We start from the raw sequence: 9,701 nt of genomic DNA, 5'->3' as shown, positions 1-9,701 counted from the left end.
AGAAATCTTGGGTACATGCATGTAAAAATAGATTTGGAAGGCTTTGTTTAAATGGGGATCTGTGTACCAACTAGGCTGATAACCACTTAGCTTTAAAAGTCACGTACCCTTGGACCACTCTCTGGGCATCATCTGCAAAACTCATTCAGAGACAATTACTTGAGCTAAATCTATCTGGCCCATGGGGAAAAGATGTGCCAAAACATTTTTACTCACAAGCATCCATAGGAATCATTCCCAAAAGCCATCCCAGGAATGTAAAAAACACAATGCTGGAAACAGTTGGAGACCAAAAGTTCAGATAAACATCTGTCAGGGACAATTTCTGTCTAGGGAATCCTGTCCAACCACATTGAGTGGGTTAGGAAAGAGCAAGGCGGTCCAGGCCTTTGATATCGCTTCCAGCTCCATGATTCTATCAACAGTAGTGGAAACTACTAAAGGGTGAAGATGGAAATTGTATTTTAAAGAGAGAGGAGGGGTGCTCCATTGGGGCTTCAGCCACGGTTTGGGCCCTGGTTCCGCACAACTCTGCACTTTGAATGACAGCTGTGTAGGCCAATAAAATTGAGTGCTGATTTAAGCTTGTCCCTCCCCATTACCACCTTCTTCTGTCAGGCTGTACATCAAAGCACACACACCTTTATTTTTAAAGCATCACAACATGTTACATACGACCATGGGCTCCTTTGTAGGAAGGAGTGGGGCAGGGATGGCCCATCCATGAGGCGCAGGCAGTTGCCATAGGTGGCAGGCTGGGGACAGCTGGAAGGGGTGGCCGATCCTGGCACCGCTCACCCCTGCGCTTGTCACCCCTGCCCCCACTTCCTCCACCTCCTCTGTCCCCCTCCCCCCGCTCCTCTCCAGCCTCTTTTTTCTCCCCCTGCTGTTTTCAGCATACTGGGGCTTCCTCAGGCCATGTCCAGTTGCTTCAGGCAGCTGAGGAGGGGGCAGAAGTGGAAGAGATGGAGAAGGAGGCTGGATAATGCCGTTTGCTGCCTCAAGCAGCAAAATGTCCTGGGCTAGCCCTGGTGCAGAGTATAAATCTAACAAACACATTAAATAAATCTACAATTACCCGTTTAGCCATCCATTCATGCATTACTAATTAACAAATGAAGAGTGTGTGTGTGCAAAACTGCTTTGGTGATTTGAGGCAGGGTGGGGTGGGTGGTTTCTTGGTGACATTACAGATACCAGCCAATCAGTGCTGCAACCTGCTGCAAATGTGCATCTCTGCTGTCGTTTTCCAGAACTTACATCTGGAAGGTGAATGCAGTGGCAGCCTTTCCTATACGGTACTGAAAACACTACCACTGTGCCAACCAGTTCTATTCTCTTAGACTTGCGACGTCCTTATGAGCAGCTTCTTCGACTCCTTCCGCACCCCTCCACTCCCACTTCTTAGAATAAAACACTGCTTGAAAGGCAAAGCCTTGGGTGTCCTCTTTCCCTCCACTGGAAATCACAATCATTTTAACAAGATTGGGGTTTTGGCAGGTATTTCAAGTGTCGTGGAAATTGCCATCTCTCTCTTTCTCTCTCTTCATATGGATTTTTGAAAAGGATGACAGTGGTTGGAAGACTATTGTTCAAGTTCAGATATCTTTGACAGGGTTGGCAGGTCCCCCCTCCCCATAGTGCCTTTTTTTTCAATTTCAGGAAAATGTGCACGGATGACTCAGACTTTTGAGTGTCTTGGAGCCTCTTGGTGTTCATATCTTCTTGTCACTGTTGCCCTCCACATTCAGCTCCTCCATAGAGTTTCTGCTCTTGTTTTGCCTGCTCTGTGCTTTCGTGTACTACGAGTGAAGCAAACTGCTGGTTCTATTCAGTTTTCTCAGCATGGGAAAATTACTAACTCAGAGTACCTATAGAGATTAAAAATACTTGTTTGTCCACTTGAATGTAGTATGCCGACTCTGTTTCCCTCTGGAGCCCACAAGCATGAAGGACAGGCCGTGGCTCAGTGGTAGAGCATCTGCTCTGCAAGAGTTAAGCAACCTCCCCCCTCCCTGCTTCATAGATTTTCCACTTTAAATACCACCTCACCAATGCAACTTTACATTGTCAAAGGCAGCACTGGGACTCAGTCACAAATGTTTGTAAGCAAGAGCCTTCAAATGCCTGGCCATCACAACTTGTGTTTCATGGCAAAACACGTCACTTACTATGCACACTGTAATTTGTAACTTTCATGTTGAAAGCTCAATGACATATCAGCCTGCTCCACTTCTAAACTGGTAATTCTCCTTCCCCACCCTGCTTTTTTCCCAAATTGCTTTTTTGGTATGGCCAGGAAAAGGAAAAGTTTAGCACAGGCAGAATTGGTAAATTCTCTCCTGGAGTAGGTTAGGAATTAAGGAGGAAAGTGGGGTAGGGAAGAAAACTGCAACCTCCCTCCTTTCACCCCCCCCCCCCAGACTGGCAGGACTTACTGTTAGACTATTAGTCAAATATACACTGGCAAGACTCAACTGGATCTATCCATCAATCCTCAGTCATTCAATTCTTACTGCCACCATGCTTAAATGCACACGTAATTCTGTCTTTCCTTGACAGGAACAGCACAGCCGTCAAATTCATTTCCCAGAAAGAAGAGGGCAAGAAGTACTGACAGAGCGCAAGTTATGGCATACTAGTTCTCAAATTGTTCAGGCATGCAACCAGAGCGGAGGAGCAGGGCCGTTTCTCACACCATTCTGAGAAATGGTCCATCACCTGCGAGGAAGTGCAGTATAAAAAGCAGGCTTCTGTGAACACAGTTGGCAAATGCCCTTTGGGGAAAAATCATGACTGGAAGCAGCAATAAACATTTTGCTGCCTGAGGGGAAGTGCAATATGGTGCCTCCCCCTGCACTCCATGTACAAAAACCAACTGGGTTGGCCTCTGAATCTTACTTTGAGGGCAACAGGCAATCTTGGGGGACACAGGTCAGCCACGTGGCACACAAAACTCTGTCCACTTCCCATCCTGCACTATCTGCCTCTTGGTAGGGCCAGCCAATGTCACAATAGTTTGTGCAAGTCATGGAGAAAGTGGATAGAGAAAAGTTTTTCTCCCTCTCTCATAACACGAGAACTTGTGAGCATTCAGTGAAGCTGAATGTTGGAAGATTCAGGACAGGTAAAAGAAAGGAAGGAAGGAAGGGAGGGAGGGAGGGAGGGAGGGAGTACGTCTTCATGCAGTGCATAGTGATGGTCACCAACTTAGATGGCTTTAAAAGAAGATTAGACAGACTCATGGAGGAGTGGGCTATTGATGGCTACTAGCCAAAATGGCTATGCTCTGCCGCCATCCTATGCCCTTTTAAAATGTGGGGTTTTGGGGGGGTTGTTTTCATTTTGATTATGTATTTTGTGTTTTTATATTTTGATTTTATTCTGTGAACTGCCCTGAGACTTCCAGATATAGGGTAGTATATAGATTCAATAAATAAATAAATAAATAAAAGTTGGAGGCAGTAATGCTTCTGAATACTAGTTGCTGGAAAGCATAGGAGGGCTGTGTGTTCTTGTGCTAAATTCCTGCTTGTGGGTTTCCCACAGATGTTTGGCTGGTCACTATGAAAACAGGATGCGGGACCAGATCATGGGCCACTGGCCTAATCTAGCAGGATTTTCTTAGGTTCTTATGCATGTGCATGCCTTCCCCATTCACTTCAGTGGAGCGGCTTGCAGGATGTGCAGCAATGGACTTAAATGCAAGAAAGCTTCTTGGAGAAGCTTTTGTGGATGGGGGAGCTCTATGTGTGGTTTGGCTGTCTCCCATCCTCCTCAGCCAACCTCCAAATTGAGGGATAGAAGTGCCTTGCATTATTTACATTATAAAAGTTCTATATCAAACTTTTTGATACATGGTGAAAGCCTTTCAAATACTATTTGAAATGTGTTGATTCTATGGAGGGAGGGAGGAATTCTCTTTGAAACCTGGACAGTGTCCCTTCTGAATTGGAGGAGTATAAAGCCATCCAAGCTTGTGCCATGAGTTATAAACACTGCTGGATGGAGTGCTGTAATTGATTTTTGTTCTGTGTTTATAAAGCTGGCCAGACTTAGGTTGCAAAGATCAAAGCAGTTGGCTCACAAAGGCCCGCTTCTTCCCCTCCTCCCAGCTCCTTCATCTCCCCACTCAACTGCAATGAGTCTAGCAATACATCTGCTTCCCAGTTGCTGTCCAGCTTCCAGTGGACTCTGGCTTCCCAGATGCAATTCCACTTTTTGTTTTTCTTATTTTTCAAAGGAGGATCAGAAGGAGGTGGTGGGGTCTGTCCCCAGCCACCCCTGCTGCAATTCGCCCGAGGATATAGAACATCTGGGGCACCATCCAGCAAAAGCTAATTGCAATTTAAGTCCTCTTGGAATGAGTGGGACTTAAGTAGTCACAAAGCTGATGCCTTGTGCACACCTGGAACAGATGAGTCATGTAGCAGTGGAATGGCCTGTATCAGTTTGAAAAGCAAAGGTGTTGGTCCAAAATACTAGATGGATGGAAGGATAGATGGATGGATTGCAGTGTGATGACAATTTAAGAATTGCAGGGTTCTTTCATGATAGTTACAGCCACACATCCTTCTAAGATTATTCAACTTTCTAAGATTATACAATAAATTTATAATCCTACAATAATAATAATTAGGGGTGCATTGCAACAATCAATGCCGATCTACTATTTTCTGCGCACGTACATGGGCAAATGGTTGGGAGTACTCCAACAACAACAAAATTGTGTTTACCAGGAAGCTCCATTGTATGTAACAGAACTTGCACACCATTCTCTTGACCCTGAAGCTCCTTGTGCTTGTAGTGTTGCTAAATGCTTAGCTTTGGAGCATACAGAATAACAACTCCTCAGGGTTCTTCCCATGTACCCTTGACAGGGTGACCCTAGGAGCCAAACCAGTGACTGACTCACCTCCTTTCACTCTGCTTGGCTCCAATCAGTGCAGAGAAGACTTCTCAGTGGCTAAAAAGCTCTCCGTTCATGCTGACTGGGCAGCTCTGGGGCACTGGAGACAGGGACCCCACTGCAGAAATAGTAACAGGTCTTCCACCACCTTGGACCACTACACCTCTGTCTTAGCATTTCATAGCTCACCATAGGTCCTGCGAGCAAGACCAGGTTTTGCTTTTCTGCCCTCTGAAAGTCTCCCTAAATTTGTGCCTATATAAAAAAATTAGCCTATGCAAATGTGTCTCACGGGTCTGATATATACAGGACAAAGTCCACACAGGATGTCCTTATCTTGGCAAAGTTCTTCATACACTTACATGTGCTTACCATGCACAATGGCCCAGTCATATGTAGTCCCACCACTTCAGCTGTGGACCCACCTGGGCCATCAGTCACTGGCATGCCAACATTAACATGTGAACTGGCACGTGAAGAAAGCAGATGCATGGAAGGGCTTTCACACCAGGCCTTCTTCAGCACCACTCAGGTGGCACTGACAGGTGGCAGTTGCCAATGTGTGGCATCCCAAGGTGTGCTACACGCCTCTGGCAGCCCCTCAGATAAACTACTCCGCTCATTATTTTGATCAAAGCAATGTCTGTGGAACTGAGGAAATCAAATAAACAGAAGGGCCTGCTATTTCCAGTCTGCATGAGCTGCCATTTGGGAATCTAATTAGCCGGCATGATTCTCCGCTTCTCTCTCTCTCTCTTTAGCCTGATGACATCGTCATTTCAGCAAGAAGAACGCTTTAGTGCTCTGCTTCGTACATTGGTTTCACATCCCATCTCCATGATCCAGCCGAGATGAAAAGGGCCTGTCATCAGTTACTGGTGTAGATAGATGCACATAGAGGCTGTGTACATACTATACATTGAAGGCACAATGGAACTATAGTTTACCTCTCGCAGAACTGCAATTTCCAGCACCCTTAATCTACAGTTCCTAGGATAATTTGGGGGGAGCCATGTGCTGTAAATGTATGGCATCTATGCAGCCACAGACATGATGTGTAAATTGCCTTGAGGCCTGTCAGGCAAAAAGGTGGGGCATAAATAAATGAATTACTACTACTACTATATAACACTTTCCCAGTGGAGCACCCTGATTCATCTTGGGTGCATTCAGATATGGGAATTATTGCATAATGTCACAGAAAGTTAATGCATTGTTGTGGAGTTGTCAATGACTAACAAGAGAAAATTTCTGTGAATGAAGTAAGAGGTGATTTTCTCTGAGCAGGGAAAAAGCACCTCATTATTTCTGTTCTTAACACATTTGTCTCCATCTTCTTGCTTCATCCTTGATTCTTGGACATCACCAGCTTGCTTCACACCATCTATGAAGTAGTTGATGCTTCAGTAAACCACTCTCCCAGCTGCAGTAAAACCTTGCGGGTGAAGCGCACCATAGCTCCAGATGGGACTCAGAAGAACAAGAGTATCCTACTGAACCATTCTGGTAGGAGTTTGATTCTGAATTTCCAATGACAGATTTGTCAACTCTATGAAACTGACTTAGTTTCATAGTCTTATCAATCCACCTAACCCAGTTTTGCCATAATGGCAAGGACTCATCTACAGCCTTTCTGGATTCAAGGCAGATTCTCTTCCACTGAGTTGTAGTACCTTCCTTCCCACTAGAAAACAAATCATTGGAAGCCTGCAGGGCTTCATTCAGATGTGGGGTTTGTTGCGTTACATTTTCCTGATTATAATCCCAGCACTTCTGTCTCAACTTCTAAAGTTCCTTTTTCACTTCATCACCTGTTGCATTATGGAACTGCGGTTTGATGGATATATCAACATGTCATGCTAAATTTTAAATTATGGGATTTTTCTCATACATTACGATGGAACACTCCCACAATCTTCCAGGTTTTTTTTGGGGGGGGGGGAATAAGGTGGAAATGATCGCTAAAGTTTCAAAAAGATCCTGTAAAATGTTGAAATTGTCAGGAAAGGAAATGTTGGTGAGATGGAATAAAGCCCTACCTAAATACAGTCATTGACATTCTCCCCTTTCCATAGCGACCAGATGCTTAGCACCTGGAAAAAGTCCTGGGTTTGCTCCTGGACAGTTCCATTTGGAAAGCATCTAAGGTAGCAGGCCTGTGAAAGTCACACAGAGATCTCACCTAGTCACTGCTAGTCAGAACTAACACGAAAGCCCCAGGGAAGACTATCCAAAGCAGTCAAAGTCCCAAACAAGGGACAAGAAGTCATGCCGCGTGGCTCTCTGATGCTTAAAAATTGCCCCTGTTTCTTCAAGTCTGGTCTTTCTGCCCCACTGCCAGTAATGAATAATTGAAATTTTTGCTGTCCTTGAACATGGTATTTCATTGCCAGATGTAATGGCTATTAGCTTTGGATAATGGGGCCTGCAACAAAACATTTTTAGTGTGGGTTGTGTTCTCTGTTCACAATTCCAGGCACTCCATTTCCACTCCTCACAACAGTCAGCATTCCATCGCCACTGAGCAAGTTCAGCTCTCACTGAACTGTGTCAGGGAGTTGCCTCTTTTAGGATTTTTATTGCAAACCTGCAAATAGCTCCCTCTTGTGTGGGTGGTGCTGTTTTGGTGGCACTTTGCCCCCAAAGATTGGGGAATGGTTTGTTTTGGAGAGGTACATCCACTTATCTTTAAAACAAAAATCACCAGTGAGCCACTCACACCTGAGGTTTCATAGCATCTTGTGCCAGTGAGTTCCATAGGTTAATTGTTCCTGTTCAGCATCCAGATGGAGCAGACAGGTGATAATAGCAATGGCAATATACTGTGATCCTGCGGCTTGTTATGGAGATGAAATTGGCAGTTGACTGAAGCAGATAAGATCGTTCCATACTCCGTGCTGCTTTCCACTTGTGGTTTCTTAACATTCCCCTGACATGACAGACTTTGATAGCATTAACAGCTAGGCTATGTCTCTTAATTTATGCTACATTATTATTGCTTCGCTGATATTGGAAGACAAATGTTCAACTTACAGAAGCCTCTCTCTTTCAAGCCAAAGACCATGCCCACAAAGGGTGGGGGTGGAGAGAGAGAGGGGGGGAACAGCCTCCAATATATTTTCCGTCAATGCCCTTTAAAAAAATATTAAAAAATCAATTTTTGTCGAGTTTTTACACTGCACATAAAAGACTGTGGCATCAATTAGCCTTAATTCTTTCCTCTCTCTCTTTTTTTTCTTTTTTTGGAAAACCTCTTTGTAGGAAAATCTCATATTTCAGCAATTTGCATTATCCACACAATCTCCTTTGAAGTTCTAAGTTATGGTAAGAAAAGGATCCACTTATCAGCACATAAAAAATGTTCAAAGCTTATAAACTCCCTGAAACAGATGTACATTATCATTGGATTTGCCTTTCTCTCTCTGCTGTTGCATGGCTAATAGAGTTTCATATGCCCTCTCACATCCTCCCTTTTAGCATCTTTTCTCTACAGAAGCCTGCACCCCACTGAGCCAATCCACACTTCAAAAGATTTCTGTCTATCTATTAGAAACAAAGCACAAAGTGAGAACATATGGCCCCTTTTAAATTCCCCACATTTAAGTCAATATCGTTTCTTTTCTCCTTTGGCAAAGAAACATAATAAGGTTTATCTCCCCCCCTCCCCTGCCCCCCCAACCTCCTTGTCATATCCCCCTCCCCCTCCCCAAAATCTGCAAGCTCCCTTAAATTGCTTCTGCCAATGTTGCAGCTACATTTCACATCAGAATTGGGTGTCCGTAAGTGCATGAAGACGTAGATATACACCTTAACTCTAGCTGTGTACTCCTTGACAGCTTACAATGCATCTAGGCCATTATTTTCCTGAATTTGGATTGAAGCTGGCCATATTTCGTAAGAAATGTCAGGAAAGGTATGGATTGTGACCAAATGTCCGGAGTGCACCGCTTCTGAAACCAGCAGTGGGAGTGCATTGGATGCAGAATAAACAAGAATGTGTACAAAGCTTCTATTGGTGGGAGGAAGAAATCCTTCACTCTGTTATGTTTTTGAAAATGGCTTTTGTTGCTGTTGATCCAGCAGATGCATTTAGTGGATGTTGGTGGGGGACTGGGAAGCACCCCAAAATGTGATATTAAAAGGATAGAAGATGTTCTTGCACAAAATAAAACATTTTCAAATGCCACAATCAGGTGATACTTACACTATTAGAATGAGCTGATAAAGGGGCAGCAGCCAACTGCATATTTATTTGATGCGACAGTTCCAGGTGCAAGTTGAAACTTGCAAGCAATTAACTTTTAACTTTTTATGGTTTTTATTGTACTTTTTTTTTTGTTTTATTGCTGGAAGCTTCTTTGAACCCAGATTTTAGATTTCAAAATATAATTGCAGTCTTTTGTTTAAAAGCAGGTTTTGAAGGCACAGAAGATTACAGAAAAGATCTGAGGACTAGACTTTACCGCTGGTGTTTACATAAGCAGAATGAGGCATTAGAACCCTGGACCGGTTGGTAGGCTGCAGCTGGGGGTTCTGTTTTTGAATGCTACTCCACATTACCATTATTATTATTATTATTATTATTATTATTATTATTATTATTATCATCATCCCTGTGCTTATATCCCACCCTTCCTTCTGTAGGAATCTCAGGGCAGCTAACATATGTAAGATAAAATAATCATAAAAACAATTAAAAAGCACACCAATATATAAAAGGATCAAAATATAACGCAGTGTTTTCACAGATATTTTTAAAATGTAATTCTCGGTTTAGAGCAGTTCAGTCGGG

This window comes from Podarcis liolepis (genome assembly GCF_965112155.1).
Source record: "Podarcis liolepis genome assembly, chromosome: 7".
In the NCBI taxonomy this organism is placed as follows: Eukaryota; Metazoa; Chordata; class Lepidosauria; order Squamata; family Lacertidae; genus Podarcis; species Podarcis liolepis.
The sequence above is the reverse complement of the archived record's forward strand: the minus strand, read 5'-3'. Positions refer to the sequence as shown.